The sequence below is a fragment of the Sinohyriopsis cumingii genome, chromosome 2 (genome assembly GCF_028554795.1).
Source record: "Sinohyriopsis cumingii isolate HCF-2022 chromosome 2, ASM2855479v2, whole genome shotgun sequence".
Lineage (NCBI taxonomy): Eukaryota > Metazoa > Mollusca > Bivalvia > Unionida > Unionidae > Sinohyriopsis > Sinohyriopsis cumingii.
Window position 1 is genome coordinate 4,097,507 of NC_142962.1, and position 20,275 is coordinate 4,117,781.

Sequence of the window (20,275 nt, forward strand, 5' to 3'; positions counted from 1 at the left end):
CGTCTACTTTCCTCAAGAAGGATGTGTGGAATATTTCGATTCGTACGGATTGCCCCCTTTGGAAGACGATATCATCGACTTTATGAGAAGAAATGCTCAAACCACCCGATTCAATAACGTGAAATTACAAGGCACAGATTCCTTGGTGTGTGGACAGTACTGTGTGTATTTTCTGCATCATCGCAGCCTGGGCTATTCCTTAGAACATTTAGTGACTCATTTTGATCCTCGTTCTTCTTCTAGAAACGATGTGAAAGTAGATTGATGGTTTTGTGACCATTATGCTTATCTTTTGTCTCAAGCTAGGAAACGTAGTGTCCATCAATGGCCTAATGATTTCCAACAGTGGAAATCACAATTTCATTCAACGTTGTCAGCCCTGTTTAAAGTAGACTGTCAATTGAGAAAAAAATGTTTGTGATTTGAAAAAATTGTTTGATGTTATCATGTTGGATTATTGTTAAAAATGTTAGAGTTGTTGTTTAGTGTTAAGTGATTTTTGAATAAAAAATGTTGTGTTTTGAAAAAAAATGCCTTTGTCTTTTGTTTAGCTATAAGAATGTTGGATTGATGCTCTTTGATTTCTTACTATCCCTCTCATGACACTCACTGAACGTTGCGGCTCGAAAACCGTGTGGGGGATGTTTTCCTTCACGTCCGCGCTTTGACTGTAAGAACCGGGGTTGTTTCCAGTCTAACCATCCATTGTCGACTCATCCTCCTAAGAAGATGTGCTCCAAACTAGCTAAACTCAACGAAGCCTACGTGAATTTGCATAGGGTCAGACACAGTCTGATACCGAAGCCAGAAGAAATAGAGAATGTGAGAATGTTAAAAATCACTGAAGACCTGATAGAAGAGCTCTTCAGAGAAGAAATGAACAGGGAGAAAGAAGAATGGACAGAGAAGTACAGACTTCAGAGACAGCAGCAACAGCAGCAACAGCAGCAACAACAACAACAACAACAACAACATCAGCAGCAACCTGAAGCTGACAGAGGGTTTGTCGATTGTCGTATCGACACCAAAGAGTTCTTCTTCTCTTTCCGAAGAAGCAGACCTATCGCCAGAAAGTCTATCCTCAGAGGACATCGCATTCTTAGAAACTAAAAAAGAATGCAATAGCAAACAAAAAAAAACCAGCCCTTTTCAGGGCTACCCAATACTCTAGAAAAGAAATAACGATCCATTTGCCAATGTGTGTAGGTAGAGTAGTGTGAATATAAACACTAACTCTTTATTGATAGCGAGAGTGTATGTGTTTGTGTGTTTGTAAGTGCTCACGTAGGTTGGTGTGGATAGTAGATTAATATGATGTTTGGTTTTTTTGGTGTTTGAGGTGTATATTTGGAGTTAGATTGGATTGCTTTGCGTATGTAAATAGTCTATTGAAGTGATTTATAAAAAAAATTAAAATAGTGATGGGTAGCATAAAAAGTGAGTGAGTGTTTCTTTTAGGTCCGCGCGTTGTTTTGGGTCATGATCTAGGTAAGATCAATTTTATGTTTTTAGGGGGATGTTTTCCTTCACGTCCGCGCTTTCACTATAAATTGAAACTCGTTCGGCAGTCTAGCTACCCTTGTTGATTGATCAACACCAAAAATGAACACGAGACTGGAGAAACTGTTGGAACTTCATGTGCATCTGGAATATGCCAGGCGCATATTAAATGAACTGGCTGCGGAAGCCATTGTGGAAGAGGGAAGGATAAAAGAAGAGGAGGAGAGAAGATATAAAGAAGAAGAGGAAAGAAGATACAAAGAGGAGGAGAGAAGATACAAAGAAGAGGAGGAGGAGGAAAAGGAGAGAAGAAAAAATTTCAGAATCCCAGAAACCGAAAATTGGGATTCTGAAGCCACATATCCTGCCTCTGCTCTCTCCCCCAAAAAGGTAAAAAGTAACTGGGGGACAAGATGTATATGTGGCGCCAGGCCTGGAAGGTGCCACCATTAACCAGGTGTCCATGAAGTTAAAAAAAAAACAGCCCTTTTCAGGGCTACCCAATACTCTAGAAAAGAAATAACGATCCATTTGCCAATGAGTGTAGGTAGAGTAGTGTGAATATAAACACTAACTCTTTATTGATAGTGAGAGTGTATGAGTTTGTGTGTTTTTGTTTGTAAATGTTCGAGGAAGTTTGTGTGAATAGTAGATTATGGGTTTCTTTATTGTTTCTTAGCGTATGTGGAGAGTATAGTTTGGGTTTGATTATATGAAATGAGAAAAGTGGGGGATGTTTTCCTTCACGTCCGCGCGTTGTTCGGTCATGATCTAGGTAAGATCAATTTTATGTTTTTTAGGGGCTGTTTTCCATCACGTCCGCGCTTTAACTATAAAGCTAACAGTTTAGCCATTAGAATCCATTCCACGGAATAAAGACAAAGAAAATGGTGGTAGCAACAGCGTTACTGAATCATTTGATAGGCATTTATTATTGGATAGTAGATGTTACGTTTGTCATGGAGAAGATAGAGAAAGAATTCAAATTAGAAAAGTGTCTCGACTATTTTAATAATTTGAAGGAAGCAAAGGAGATAATAAAAGGAATGATGGAAGAAGAGGAAAAGAGACTGAGAGGATTGATTGACCCGCCTTATGTAAGAGTTGGAAGTTTAAAGGAAGCGCTTGAAAATGTCATCGAAGTCAGGTGCTTCTTAGAAAAGATATTGAATTGGACGGAGTGGCGATATGTAAAATGGGGGTTGGACCAGCTTACAAAAACGGAAGAAGTAATGAGGAATGTGCTGACGGAAGAGGTCAAGAAGATCAAAGAAAAGTGGTCAAAGGAAAGAAAAGAAGAAGAAAATAGAAAGAAAAAGGATGAACTAGAAAATCTGAACACAAACTGGATGAAAATCCAAGAGAAGTTCCGGGCCATGGGTCACCCGGACTGGCTGCCGGAAACAGAAAAGAAGAAGAAGAAAGGAATGATGGACAAAATAAGAGAATGGTGGAAAAAGTTAAGAAGTTAAAAGAAGAAGAAGAAGAAGAAAAAACCCAAAGGCCCTTTTCAGGGCCAGCCATATTTCTCGAAAAGAGATAGCCTTTCAATTGCCTACCCCTTTTTTTAAATTTAAATTTAAATTTAAATTTTAAAAAAATTTTTTTAAAAAAAAAAATCCCATGTACAATTCCCCTTGTCCCTAGACAAACCCAAACTCTATGTTCAATTCCCACTGTCCCTAAAGTGACCCACGATTTTTCTCCATGTTAAGTTTCCATTGTCCCTAATCTGTCCCAGGGGTGTTTTTAATGCTAAGTCCCATTGTCCCTAATGCATCCCCATTTACTACTGTTATTTAAACCTGTTACAAAAGTTACCGAGAGTTTACTTCCTCTGTTAGAACAAACCGCTGCGCAGACTAAAAAAATAGCAGAAAGAACCAAGAAAAAAAAAGATTTTACGAGACCTTCCAACTGACATAGCTGCAGCTCAACCTCCACCCGTCAATGAAGAAATACTTGAAGATATTGGCAAAATTCGTACTGAAGTTGCCGACGTGAAAAAAGAACTTGCATCTAAATCAATAAAAGAAAATATTGAAACGATTGCAAAATTTAGGGAAGGTTTTGTTGAAGATATTAGAAATACTAAAAGAGAAAAATTACCCGAAACAATATTATTTGGTATATTTAATAAATCTGATATTTTAAAACCTGGTCATGAAAAAGTAAACGATGATAATCTTATTAAATGGATATATCGCATATATAAAAACAAAAAACAAGCCAGAGATAGTGATTTAGAATGCAGAGGTCTTAATGAAGAAGTAAAGAGACTTTATAAAGAAACACTGAATCAAGCAAGACAACAACAATCTTCTCCACCGCAATTCCCCCAGCAAGAGCCTTCCTATCAGCTTCCTCCACCTCTGCAACAGATAGAACAACAACAATCTTCTTCATCGCAGCAAAAACCTTCACCCCTGCAGAGATTATATACCCGACGACGTACTACATTGAGGGAGCCAAATGAGAAGTTTGAGAGAGAAAGGGAACAGATGTTGGCAGGAAAGGATGATGATGATCCTCCGAGTGCTGTATGAAGTGGTTTTCCTTTGGTTACTCAAGGAAGTGGTCTTATTGCCTGTCCTAACAGTGTTATTTCTGACGTGCAACGGCTAGAAATACTAATTGGAGGAAAACGAGCTGGAAAGAATTCTGCAGAAATTGTTAATGAAATATCTGATATTTGTCGAAGATTATTTCAAGGTGGTATTATGGATCGCAGCATTTATCGTTCCCTTATTGATGAAATTGCTGATGATTATCACAGCGACTAAACAATTAATTAATCAGTATATAAAAGTGATTATAGACACTGCTCAACGTGGACCGATCATGGTCAGGGTAGTAAGCTCACGACTGCCAAATTACAAAGCAATTTACGGAGATGGACTTGGTGATGTTGTTCAGGGTCTATTTAGAAGGATGGCTCCAAAAGCAATACCGATTGCAAAACAATTAGGGATGAAGGCTATTGAGGCTGTTCGTGATAAAATTCCTGGCGCTATTGGTAATCTTGCCAGTAAAGCGTTCTCGACTGTCAAGGACAGACTAGCTCGATTAGTACGAAGAAAACAGCAGCAACCAATGAAACTGGCCAGCACTGAAGTTATGCCAGCAAATGTCAGTAAAATAATAAATCAGGCTGAAAATCAAAAACTAGCGGAATTATCTGAAGAAGCAGAAAGAAATATAACAGCAAATTTAATAGCAGGAAGTGGTCTTCGTCTACGATGATAATTTAGATCACCATTTGAAAAAATGGGTAATTATAATAAAATGTTTAAACGTGTATCCGATCCAGCGTTTGATATAGACGCACCCGTTCTCAAAGACGAATCAATACGCGATTATCAATTTTATTCTTATGACGCACGACAACCAAATCAACGCGGTCGAATCGAATTACAAGTTCAGGATACAAGTAGATATTTTTTACCCGCCGAAGCGTTTATTGAAGTATAAGGTGAAATTATAGACACAAACGATATTGAATACGCAGCTGCCGTTAGAATCGGTTTAGTTAACAACGGTATTACGGCGTGTTTGATAGTACCACATGCATGATTGATGGAAGAAATATTGAATCGATTCAAAAAGACGTTGATGTTGCCACAGTGATAATAGGTCTAGCAAGATATTCAGTTGATTATACAAGATCAGCCGGTCCGACAATGATGTTCGCCAAGGACACTTCTAATCACCCAGACAGCAGACCGTATAATATAAGACGACCAAGAAACGATTCCGATACCGCTGATGCTGCTGTGTGGCTGGTTGTTCATGATGCTAATCCAGAGTTCAAAGTAGGATTTTCATCACGACGATTGATGTTAAAAGATAATCGTAGAAATTTCTCATGCGCGATTCCTTTATCCCATAGCTTTGGATTTTGCAGAAATGTTTGAAAAGTTATCTTTGGGGCTAAACATACAATTGCACTGGTAAGAAAGTGTGATGATAACGATGCACTCTGGAGACCTGCTGGTGATGCTGGTAAAGTAATACTAACAAAACTTTCATTGTGGATGCCAGTAATGACTCCATCAATTGCTGAGGAACAAAAATTACTCTCTTTTATGGATTCAGGCGGTAAATCATTATTATCATGGTTGACATTGACCACAGACAGTATCCAAAGTTCTGTTAATGGTTTATTTACATGGCATATAGCTTCACAGCAGGGTGTTTCTGCACCACGACATATATTTGTTGCTTTTCAGGATTTTGCGCGAATGAGTTCACAAACACATAGTCATATGATATTTGACAAATTTGGAGTTAATGAAGTTTCTTTGCAGATAAATGGACATCAAGAACCAGCTGAGGATATATTGTTAGATTTTGATCAAAACCACGTAGCGCGTGCATCTCATCGTTTGATGTCATTTATGGGCCGTGATCTAAATATAGATACTGGTCTACAAATATCACAACTAGATTTTACAACATTATATCCGATTTATTACTTTTCATTGGAACATCTTGATTTATCTAGACAATCTGTCGTTGATATTCACTTTTGAGCTCAGGTAACACAACCTCCTGTTGCCGTATCTGGTCCACCAGCTATTTATGGTGCTTACAGAGCAGTTGCTGTTATATTTAGCGACAAATCAATGTTGCTTGAGGGTGTTGGTGGACGAATGAGGGTTATTGATGCACCAGTGGAAAATCTTTAATCACCATTTGGAAAATGGCGAGTATTATCATAAAATGCCATATCATCACATTAGTGTCAGTCTGACTCCTGGTCAGATCAAAAACCTTCAATCAAATTCAGCAAAAAAAATGCGGAATGAAAATATCACTAAAGCGAGATCAGATCACGGGTGGCCAAAATAAATTATCATTATCAGAACGTCAACTTAAACATTTCAACGGCACAAAACAATCAAAAACAGGCGTCAAACTTAATCTCTCTGCGGGTGCGATTAAAGACTCAGTTAAAACCGGTGGTATTTTTCCACTTCTTGCAGCAATATTAGCGTTAATAGCTGCTGCCGCTGCAGCCGTAGCAAAAGCAGCCGCGTTAGGTGCTGTTGGAACCGCTGCTGGAATGGCTCTAAAGAAAGCAACAGGAAATGGATTAAAAAAAGGGACGCGGCCTAAGATTACCGGGATCTCGTTGGGGAAGAGGTCTGAGGCTTCCAGGATCACTTCGTTAGATGCTCCAGCATCAAATTTTGATTTACTTGATGCTGCCAAACGTTTAAAAATAAAAAACGTCAGAGGTGTTTTTATGCGAGATCAATTACCGAAACAACCGAACAAACTCGAAACAGGTATTATTAATCTTGACTCGAATTCAGGACCTGGTACTCATTGGGTATCGTACGCGGTTGATCCACGTGGAATCGTTTATTTTGATTCATACGGGTTAGCTCCACGCGTGAGTTTATCAAGTATGTTGCACCACTTCACGCGTAAGTTTGGTATTCAACGCTACCCACACAAACAATGACAGATCCGCCAATATGCGGCCGTGAAGTAATTAATGTACTTAACGCTATATCAAAATAATCCAAACCGCCACATAAAGTGGTTCATGATTATACAAGCACAACCAATTCTTTTTAAACAGATCTTAGATCTTAGATCTTATATAATGGTTGATATTTACGGAAGAAGATCTTCTACAGTTACGAAAAAGTCCGATGATATTGATCTGTCGAAGTACGCGACTAAAAATGAACTCGCTGATATTATGAACCTGGCTGGAGCTGACCCAGATGAGGTTGTTATTTTTCAGGACCGATACGGAAATTAAAAACGAGCAATATCAAATGGAATGATATAATTCGACGAGTACTCGGTGCGGTCACGGATAATATCCCTGTGTTTACTGACAGCGGAAAAATCAGGGATTCAAGTATATCGTTTATAACCATCAGAGTTCAAATTACAGCAAGTGTTGCTAATCGTGTAAGAAACACCGGCGACACAATGACAGGTGAACTCAGCATGAACGGAAATAAGATAGTAGTTTTGAGAGATCCAACAACCGACGAAGACGCAGCAACACAAAAATACGTTGACGTCAACTGCAACACCGTAGATGGTAAATTATGATGTGCACGTAGGCGCTTTTGGAAGATTTCGAAGACATTTTCAAAAAACCGATGAATCCATAGATAAATTCTTCGGCACTCCGCACGCCGTTGACCTAAAACTTTCTGATATCAAATCTAACCTAGACACAACTAAAAAAACACTCGAAAATGTCGTAGCGGAGATTCCTGAGATCGTTAATAAAACCAGTTTGATTAAAATTTCAGGCGGAATAACTCCCGGGGATATTACAAATATCGTATTCACACTATCATCTGGATTAGCAACATGGTCGCAGCAAAATAAAACTATCAAATATATCGGAACAGTCACTGGCGTGTACAGGCTGTCTGTGTTCAGTGCTGCAAAATTTGAAATATTTATAACGTATCCATGGCGTCATTCAACTGATAAATTTTCCGGGGTTGTATCTGTTATATTAAATAGCGGAAACGAAGAAATATTTATTCTGGAAGCAGCTGATAAGAAATTAACCGCAACATCTTACTGGTGGTGTCTAGAATTTGTAGTTGAAACACCTCAATTGGTTACTGCAGAAAATATAATGAGTACCTCAATCGACGTTCAAAAATTTAGGTACAATCAAGCGCGTGAATGGCAGGCAGCGTTAAAAGATCGAGTCGAACAATACACGGTAAAAGTACAGAAATATCGACGACGACTAGTTATCGTCGACGTGATCGTTTATTCAGTATCCGCTGTTGTTGCTGGAACCGGTGTGATATTATCAACAATGACAATGATGGCACCAGTAGCTGTAACTATTTGTATTTCAGCTGAAACAACGATTGCAGGTGTGCTCAATATCATTGCAAAAAAATATGTACTTTCACGAATGAAAAATTATCCGATTACATGATAAAATTACACATAGCAACTGTCGGGTATTCTGAATTATCTTCGTTGTTATCAGCGAGTCTCAGTGATGGAATTATATCTGATTCTGAGTTTTCAGAGATGATTAAAATATACAACTGCGCTGGTATTAAAGGTACGAGTATTAATAATGACATCAGTAGAGCTAGTCTAGCAGATCGTGACGAACACAACCCCGCACAAGACCACGACGATCTCGCTAAGCTCGATTAATCCTGAATTTAGTATCAATTTTCCAACTGCAATTCGCGCGAATGAAATTGCACTAGCGCAATTACGAGTATACCATAGTTGGCCAAATATCAGATCGAAATCATTTAATGGTACACAAGCAAATATTTCATTTGTATTTGCTAATAAAAACAAACCAGATGGAACACCTGATTGGGTCGTTGTTGGAATACCAACTGGCAGTTATGAGATCGAACAGATCAATGATGAATTTGCGTTTAGAATAAAATCAATAACAGTAAAAGAATAAAAAACATCAATTAATGTTCATGAGCCGACGCTATCTTCTGCAATCGAAATAAACTCGCCTGATTACGTCGTTGATATTTATCAGTCCACGATAAGATCCGTACTAGGATTGCCGGATGTTCCCCTGTGCATGAAGGACCACCAGAACCAAAATTAATTGAATTTCTCACGGACGAAGGCAAGTTTATAACAACTCCAGAATACCGAAATTTGTATCCATGGACTGGTAGGGATGCTCGTATTATTCATGATGGAAAATATTATCCTATGGTACCGTTTTCTATCATTGATTTTGATGCAAAATCTTCAACCAATATTGTTTATGAAAGAGATTTCAGATCAATGTCTAACGAAATTAAAACTGAAAACACAACTACATTAACGACATTAGCACATTTATTTAAAAACTATATCCTGGAGTATCCCAATATCGATCTAAAACATCAGATCATTGCAACGATACAACATTTAAATCAAATTGTATTAGATCTTAAATATTTTAATCAGACTATTATTGAAGTAATAACTGCTAATAATTATATAGGTTCAGGAGAAAAAATAGTATCAAACAAGCATATATTGATCATTATAAAATAACTGAAGCAGATTTTTTAAATTTTACACTACCAGGATTTGAAACCGGCGAATTGATAAGATCACTCAATGATCTTGTCGCGAAAAATTTTCCTGAAATACTAGCTGTCTGGAGAAAAATAGCCCCACCAGCAACTGTTCTTAGATATAATAATGATCCACACGTCGGCGGCAGACATGTATCTCCGGGAGTCGTTAATATAACATCGACAATCGGGTTAATCTAGTTTGTGATGTGATCGATGGCAGTTATCAAATAGATCTTGGAAAATCAAATCAGGCTCAACAAGGATATATCTTATACACGTTTACACCACAAGTTCCCCCTGGGGATTTGATCGTGCAAGTACCAACTAATCCTGTTTATCTGCGGTGTCATAATACTATGTTAACACGAATAAATTTTAAACTCACAGACCACATAGGACGATTAATTGACCTGCGTGGGGAGGAATTGATTGTCAATCTACATGTAGAATCTTAAATACTTTTATCGTAGATCTTCGTCTTAAATACTTTTATCGTAATGATATCTGTCTTAAATACTTTTATCGTAATGATTTCTGTCTTAAATACTTTTATCGTTATGATTTTTGATGATAGATCTTTGATCAGAAATATTTGATTTTATTTTATCAGAAATATTTTTATTTTATTTTATCAGAAATATTCCAACATTTTTAGTCAAATTTGTTATTTTTTTCAGCTATTTTAGTCGATTTGTCAAGGAAAATTCGTTAAATTACAGTTTTTCGTCAGGTCAAACCTCAAGCGGTTCTCTAATTGATTTATCGATAAATCGTTAAAAATCGTCATTTTTTTCCGAAAATTACCAGAAAAATTAAAAAAAATCGCATGAAAAATCTCATTTTTTGAGCTAATTTTACTGATTTTTAACGATTTATCGATAAATCAATTAGAGAACCGCTTGAGGTTTGACCCGAATGATATTGGAAAATTCATCAATTTTCCTTGACAAATCGACTAAAATAGCTAAAAAAATTAATAAATTTGACTAAAAATGTTGAAATATTTCAGAAAAATAAAATATTTCAGAATAAATATATAATATTTCAGAATGAATAAAATATTTCAGAATAAATAAAATATTTCAGAATACATATATAATATTTCAGAATAAATATATAATATTTCAGAATAAGTATAATATTTCAGAATAAATATATAATATTTCAAAATAAATAAAATATTTCAGAATAAATAAAATATTTCAGAATACATATATAATATTTCAGAATAAATATATAATATTTAAGAATAAATATTTAATATTTCAGAATAAATAAAATATTTCAGAATAAATATATAATATTTCAGAATAAATAAAATAAAATAAAATAAAGTATTACACGTGCTCGGTCGTTTCACCAACGAAGTTACTTTGGATCGTTTCATCAGTAACGAAGGTACTCGCTGACATAATTTTTCTTAATTGTCTTATAAGAGTACTAATGGTTTTCTTTGCCTCGTATTCGTGGGATAACTCTGATCTAATGTTTTCTACTGCGGCAGAGAGAGGAACGAATTCCTTGACCTGATCATCTTTTACAGTAGCTACGACTGAAACATCGCCGCCTGAATCCGTTTTATGAACTTGTATTCAGATGATAGTGTGTGTATTCCTGGTTTTTACGTTCTTGTAAAATTTCAAAACCAGAAGTTATTTTTTCAGGATTTAGTTCATCAAATATATTAATTCCATCTTTTTCCAATTTTTTAATAGCAACAATTACATCATTAATATTTTCGTAGTTCATTATTATACGGTATATATATATTTAAAATAAAAGATTATCCCCCATGAACCCCTTGTCGAATGTTCTAACGAGTTCAGGAAGGGGCACAGCACAACATATAGTATTTACATATTTACAAGGACAGTACAACCTAGAACTCGTAGCTTGCCATCGCATTCTACCAAGTTCAACGGGCACACGAAACACTACCCCCTATGAGAGCCCCTAACCCGTCAAACAACGGTCTAGGGTGCGTTTGGTGAAGACAGCACAAACATATAAAATGAATGAATGACATGAAATATATACAATGAATGAATGACAATCTTAGTTAAGGACGGCACAAACATATACAATGAATGAATGACAGTACAACACGTAGTATTTATAATATATACAATGAATGAATGAAATGAAATATATACAATGAATGAATGAAATGAAATATTTGCAATGAATGAAATCTTAATTAAGGACGGCACAAACATATATGGGGCCATTTTCTACGCTCAACAGAACACCCCCCAATAATCAGTCCGTGGGTGATACAAAAAATGTATCAACCACCGGAGACGTGTGGTTGGAGGGGTTCTGTTGAGCGCAGAGGGGCTGGCGGTGTCCCAATTAATTATAAAAATCGCTAATATGCGTAAACCACCGACAGTTGTCAGTCATGGGATTCGATCCTGGGGAATCGAGCATCACGGCCAGATATGTTATCAACTGAGCTATCGAATCATCTAACAATATACGTTTTAAAAGTTGTTATATAGCTACAGATCGGTTTCTGAATAGATTGTAAATATTTCTGCATTAAAACAGCGGTTTCTGAATAGATTGTAAATATTTCTGCATTAAAACAACGGTTTCTGAATAGATTGTAAATATTTCTGTATTAAAACAGCGGTTTCTGAATATATTGTAAATATGTAAATGAGCAGCGCGTTCTGCCTTGATTTCTCGTAACAGATTGTAAATATCTTGCACTAACAGCGTGTTCTGCCTTGATATAATATATTTACATACTACCACTGCACCATCAAACGTTTTACCACCTGCAGATCGGTTTAAATATTTCTGTATTTTTGAACAGATTGTAAATATCTGCATTAAAACAGCGTGTTCTGCCTCGATTTCTCATAACAGATCTAAAAATAACTCGCTATATTGTACGATGTGAAATACGTTTATTTTTCTATTTTGTAAGTTAGAAACCATAAATATCTTTCTTTGGTATAATTATTGATATTAATTACGACGTAGATGATTATTTAACTAATAACAACCATAAAAATCGGAAATCTACGAAGAAAGCTATATTGAGAGAATTATCTCCCTTTCGCATAATCGAAAAATAAGTAGTATAAAAGTGGGAATTTCTACCAAAAAGGATAAATAGTTAAAAAAAATAGCTAATAAATACAATTCTACGTAATTACTTGATAGCGATGATAGTTTATCTCATTATGAATATTGGAAGGTGATTTTCTGTTTATATTTCTTGGAAAAAGTGGATTTATATATATTTCCGCGACAAATTGTACTGAAGGCGGATTAATATCAAAATATTTCGCAGCCGCGTTCATTGATTGAAATATAATTTCTTCGCCAGTTTCTATGTTTGTAGATTTTACCGCCCTCATTCCGGTTGTTTTACATCTCCCAGTATTACCACGTTTATTATTCTCGCTCTGTGTAACAGCTCGAAGATTGGATAAATTATTGTCAATTTTCACCCCGTTGATATGATCGATTACAAGACCGTCTTTGATCAACCCCTTGTGACATTCATACACGTATCGATGACAGAGACAAGGTTTCTTCCCAACAGTAAACAATAGATAACCATGATTATTAAAAGAACCAACTGGTACTTTCTTCTGACAATTTCTGATCATACCATCAATATTTGATTCGCAGTTTGTTATTATAGGATGCTTCACAAACTCGTGGTTCATTATGATAATATTATTTGTTTAAATCATAATTTGTCTGAAAACTTAGATAATCCTCCACGGATTTTATAGCATTGTTATTGACTCTGTCAAGGTCGTTATTTTTTTGTCATAATATCTTTTAAGCTCTCTGTATCGTTTACAACCACAACACGCACACAGCTGTGATTTTTCTCGTACTCCAGCACCACATCGCATACATGGTATTGGTCCTAAGCTTCCACGGTGAACGTTTTGCATGTGTTGTCCGCAGAATTCCTTTTAACAGGATTTATTACAACAAGTCAACGAACCCACCATGAGCCATTTGCATTGAGACATTGTATACATAATATTTTAATTTAAATATTTGTTTGAAATATAATATGAACGAATTCGATAGATTATCCCGAATAAAGCCCTGGAGCGCAGATAAATTTAATCTCGACAGAATATCTCCTGACCTACCGATGCAAGATCTGGTTGATCCGAAAAATAAAAGTTTGATTAATAAAATTCACGACGCCAAGAAAGACTTTCGCACAGATGGTGCTTCTCATGTCTGGTCAACGTTCAAGATTATATGCAACAAAGATATCATCGACTCTATGATGAACGACAAACGAGCAGCAGTTATCATTAACTATCTTGATAATCGCAAATATCTTTTTAGAATAAAATTTGTCGTGCTAACAGAAACAGATGATTGGATTATCCGTGACAAATATGATCCTGTCCACAATAATAAAAAAACTGTCGTACTAAATAAAGATTCCAAACCAGATCTATTGACAGGTATTCACAAAACGTATTATGAACGAGTATATCCTGTAACAGCAGTTATTTATGGAACCTATGTGATAAATGAAAAACCTAAACTGGCGCCGATGAAATTTTCGAAAATAAACTGTGTAGCTGAACCAGTAACAGAACATTTTACCGTTTCGACTCGTGGAAACGGTCTAAGGGATAAAAGACGTAAAATAAGACCTTCAATGTTAGCGTACGTTTCGATAAATTTATTATCGATGATAAATAAGATTTCTAAGTTTGCTGTCAGAGTTGTTACGGATTCGTTTTATATAAGTAAAAAGTATTCAATACTGTTAGAAAAATTAAACATAGACACTTGTGCATCGTGGGGTTCGTGGAGAATAAAAAAGGAAAATATACTTAATTATTCCGAATCCGCTGATGTTGCGATTAAAGATATTTACTGTACAAAATATCAAACATTAAAACTGTCGTCGGCAACTTCGTTGTTACCATCGGTATACGATCCAATAACTAGACACAAAACAGTTTATCTAAACGGACCTGCAGGTTCTGGTAAAACCACTCAAGCTATCGAACTATTTCAGAATTCAGATATGATTGTGCTAACATCTACACACAGACTCACGCGAGAAATGAAACAACGAGGAGCACAATCATGTACTTATCACAGCTTTTTCCGATGGAAGGGTGATACATGGACATCTTTAAGGATGGGAGAAAAATATATTCCAAGGATCATAATATGGGATGAAATATGCACTGTACCGCTAGAAACATTAAAAATATTTCTTGATTGGTTATTAACAAGAAATACTGCTGTGATAATGTGCGGCGATCACGGTCAACCACCACCCGTAGCTGGACCATCTCCACATGATTGGCTGAAAAATTTCGTTGATCACTATGAATAAATAACTGATGATCATAGTGCACTTGATGCAGAATTAAAGGAATTAAAAAAATTAATCAGACTACAACCGAATAAAATTCAGTGTGAAGTAATGCGCGAAATAATTTCAGAAACACCCATGAAAGACTTTCTGCAAACGTGGAGACGAAACGATTTGATAGTTGCAAGTAGAAAGATAGTTCGTGATACACTTCAAAGGGAGTTGTTTCAGTTACAACGAGAAACGTTTCCAACGTTGCCAGTTCCGTTATGTTATCGACCAGCAGATACGCGACGGCAAAATATTGACGTTGATATACCAGGACACTTGACAGAGTCAAGGAAACAGAATCTTGTGTTGAATGATATTGTTGCAGTTCATGTTGATGTTGTTGAAGATGCTCTACGTGCTGATAAATCCCCGTGGACGCTTGGATACGCGATGACGATTCATTCATCTCAGGGATTAACTATTACTGATACAGTTGTTTGGATCGTTGATGATCGTATCAAATGGTCGAACTTAGTTTATCTTGCAGTGTCTCGAGTTAGAAAAATATCTCAACTGCAGAGAATCGTCATTGACTCGTCAGTGATCAACGATGATCTTGACGAATGTCAAAATGATTTAATAAGAAAAAAATTATTTGGTTATAAACAAGGTGACAAAAAAAAAACAAACGCGATTTTGATCTTCATGTTGATTTTATTAATGCGCTGAAACAACAACAGAATAATAATTGTGCAAGTTGTAATTGTATAATGTTATGGCGGTATCTGAAAAATGATCCAAGACAATTTACCGTAGATAGAAAAAATAACAATCTTGGCCATACACGAGAAAATAACATGTTGACCTGTCTTGAATGTAACCGACGTAGAGGTGCTGGCACCAGTGCTAGTTAAGTGATCGCGGTGGTAATTGTGTGTGATCGGGAATTATCTGTAATTGTTCACGTACAAATCCACGTTGAGGAGCAGTTGAATCCAGTCTGTAGATTGCGGGTCTACCAGTGGATCTTGTCACGGTGGATATCTTGTGCGTCGTAATACTCCAAATAGGATCAGTCGCTCTTTTTTTACCACCTTCAAGTTCACCGGGCTCATATAAATACCTGACAGTGATATTACCTAATACTGGCTGTGTTGAAAAATCACGTCGTTGTATTGGTATATGCGCTTTTGTAATTGCATGAATAGGTTTCATGTTGGTTGTTCGAGTAATCTCATTATTTAATGCAGTTATCACATTTGGTAATCTTGCCACCCATTCACGAGATCTTTTATCTTAAAGAATTCCTTCGCGTATTGATATCCAAATAACCGCTCAGCAAGTGTTCGATTAAATCGTTCAACAATTGCCTGATCACGATGAATTGCAGTATGTCCTCGTCGTATTTTGACATTATGTTGCTTCATTAACGATGATACTGGACCAAGAAATTCTTTGCCAGGGTCAACTTGTAACAGCTGTGGCCATTGTAGACCACCTCATTGATAAATTCATTTAAACGCAAAAGCAACTTCAGCAGCTGTCTTTGTTGACAACGGCTCTGGGTTTTTTTATATCTACTTGCAACATCAACAACGGTTAGCGCGTATATGTACGTTTTTCTACATACAGCATCATGTGGTAAAAACAGAATATCAGCTTGATGAACTTCATTAGGAACACTAACATCGAAATACGCGTACTGAATTTGTTTCGGTGGTGGTAGGTAAATTTGCCATATTGCCTGTTTCGATAACCACGCTTTAGCAGTAGAATGTTTAACCGCTGCTGCCTCAGCAAGTTTACTAATTGCTGCTTTACCTTTCCAGTATCCAATTGGGGAATAATAAATCGACTCCATTTATAGTTAATTACCAGCACAAAGCGCTAATTTACCTTTCATCGCGGATCTTACTAACCAATTAGCTAGTGATTCTTTGATATTTTTATTTTTTTTATAGAATCTAGCACATGACTTAATTTCACATCTGCAATATGCCTATGTTGCAGATCATTGCTTTTATAAGCAACATCATGAGCATGGCATGTTTTATCAATAGCGTTTATTGGTTCCCCGCCTGGTTTTGGTTGATCCTGATTATCAAACCTGATATCGAGTCGAGTACCAGGACTGCAATAATTATATCCTGGTAGGTTTTTTCTCCTGGGTATTTAGCCCACGGAGTCCCGGGTAATTTTGTTAATTTTGCTGCAATATCACCTCCTCTTTTTTTTTTTTTAACGCTGACTTTGTCCCTGACTTATCACCGGGAATAAATTTAAATTTCTTTGTACCACACCGCGTACACTTACCCGTAACCGCTGATCTGTTAATTTTTGTGGTATAGTTGTTAGTGTATCCGTAGGGGTACGCGTCCTGCACTTCTCACAATATAAATCCATGGATATTTTATACAGCATGGATATAATTGATTTTTCAGCGACAAGAAAACGAGAACCTGTCAAGCACCATCCTGCGTTACCAAATTCCATCAGAATGATAATAATAGGACCATCTGGAAGTGGAAAGACACTGTTGTTGCTTAATTTTATAATGAGATGGTTAAAGTGGGATAAATTGCATTTGGTAGCCCCGTCAGTTGATGATCAACGATGTTATGATGTGCTCAAGGATTTTAATGAAAACGCGCGAATAGATAAAGATAACGATGTTATCGAGTTTATAACCGATATTGATGAAGCACCATCAGTTGATTCCATAGATGGATTTATTAATAATTTAGTTGTATACGATGATATGATGCTGGACAAACAATCAAATCCAGCTAGGATTTTTTCTCGAGGTAGACATAAAAACACCGATGTCATTTATGTTACTCAACGATACACACAAATACCAAAAGTCATCAGAGATAACTGTAATATTTTAGTTGTGTTTAATGGAGTTGATACACGTACGTTGCGAAATATTCATCAAACTTGGTGCAGCGGTGACATAGATATAATTAAATTTAAAAATTTCTTTTCACAAGCGCAAGCTACTCCGCATGGATTTATAACAATAAATTTGCACGATCCTAGATCAAGATATCGAATCGGACTTGATAAAATATTTGGATAAATTAATAACAGCAGAGGGGGCGAGACCTCAAGTTGGTTCGTTTTTTGTAATATACTCGCCATTAACAAGTTTTTAGTTGGACTAACCTAGGGACTCTAGGGACTCTTTGAGAGAGCCTCTGTAGTTAGTTATTTTGATTTTTAAGGTTATTAATCCATTTTTGTTTTAGGACGGCTTATTTCGGTTTTTGGACGCTTCCAAAGTCGGTCTGTTCGCCCCCTCTGCTGCTATTACGTACAGTCATAGGAGGTGTAATCTACCGGTCGGGCTTCCTGTGTATATAGCAGATATACTGAGCTAATTTGGTTTTGACACATTCTGGAGGAAACTCTAACGTCATTTGTGACATTCATCCCGTACACTTTAGCGGTATGTGTTTTGTTGGACAAGCACAATGGAATCAACTGCTACAAATTCCGTGTCCACTTAGAAAGACAAATGGCCTGAAAATCCCATAATTATCATAGATTTCAAACGTGTATACATAGACTGGTTCCAATATTTCCGGACTGGAATAGTGCATACTTTGATTCTTAAGTACTAATTTATTATTTTTAATTTACGTAAATACAAATACATTAAAATATGTGCTATGATCTTTTACACATAAATGTAATCTTATGTCCTTAAATTCAGATTCGTAATTGTTTTGATTATTCTGTTGTTTTATTTTTAAATTTTCTTCTTTTTACTTTGTACTAATCGAAACTGTTCTTAGTATTATTGACTTCACAACATCAAGTTATGAAATGCGGAGTCAAGTACGTTTCAGTCGAAATAAATAATTACAACGTTTACAACATCCAAACGTTTTCCTTTGGTTCAGGAAATTTAAAGCGATTTAAAGCCTAAAAGATCAAATTCATTTTCTTACCTTCGTCTTGTATAAATCGATTATCGTTGTTTAAAATGCGTTCAGACCTTTTACGATTGCACATTTTGAAAATGGTACACATACGAAGATTACATGATTGATTGTGGTCTGTTTCTACACTTTTGTTTTCCTATAACGTACAACATAATATAAGCACACTGAAAACAAGTTCCCTCGAGGTATAAAAATTTTGCGCAAAATGACAAGAAACTGTAATATGAATTGGTTGTTAAGTGTTCAGCGACCAAGCCATTCGAGACCTTCCACATCATTAGGGATCTTTGTTGATAATCTGTTCTGAGAAAACTGAGCTGACTGAGGATATCTACATTATGAGTACAGTCATGAAAATCATGCGCATGCTGCGATCTACTATTTTCTGTATATACAAATGTATATATATATATATATATATATATATATATATATATATATATATATATATATATATATATATATATATACAACAGACATTAAAAATAACATTGCATTTAAAGCGTTGGTATGAAGTAAACTGATATATCCATACTATTGGTATATCAAATTGCGATCCTCTCATGCGCAATAATACAAATATATAAACATTCTTTTAGCTGCAGGCCTATAGATCAATGATGAATTTTCACTCATTAATCATTAATGACGTAAGAAATAAAAATTATTAATAGTCCCCGTTTTCTACATGAATTTAACATGGTACACAATTTAATCGCATCCTTTTTTTTTCGTTCCCCTCCCCCCTATCATGCACAAGGGGCAACATACGCAGAAATAAGGAGTGAGAGAGAAAAACAATTTGGGTTGGATGAAAACCTTAAACTAAACTTGCACGAAGTAACCTACAAGAATATGGCTCGTCGTAACGATATGTTTACACTTTCCTTGGGATCCATCTGCAGTGTTCATATTATCATTGATACGTAGTTGCAATAGCCTGTCAAAACTATAAGTTACATTTGTCGGTTACGAGGCACACATACCGTAACGTATTTAATGCTTTATTGTTCTTGTTGTTGTTGTTTCTTAAACCTATTATGATGTTTTAAAAATTGATTATTATTAATCAAATATGAAAATGTCCAAACGGTTCCACCCCCACCCCCACCCCCACCCCGACCATCGTAGCAAAAGAGCGGGCAAAAATCCATGAAAATACAAGGGCTGAGGATTTTTGCTTATGTCATATGAAGATGTCTCTGGACCTACGTATGATGGTAAAGTCAAGACAAAACATCCAAAGGAAAAGGAGAGAGAGAGAGAGAGAGAGAGAGAGAGAGAGAGAGAGAGAGAGAGAGAGAGAGAATTGCATGGTCAGTAGTAATGTTAATTAAAGTAGCATAATGAGATCAATTGTAAATATATTAAAATATTTTAAAATATTTTAATTACCTCTTGTTGGTTCGTCATTTCGCTTAGTTTATATTCCAATCTAATTTCCATAC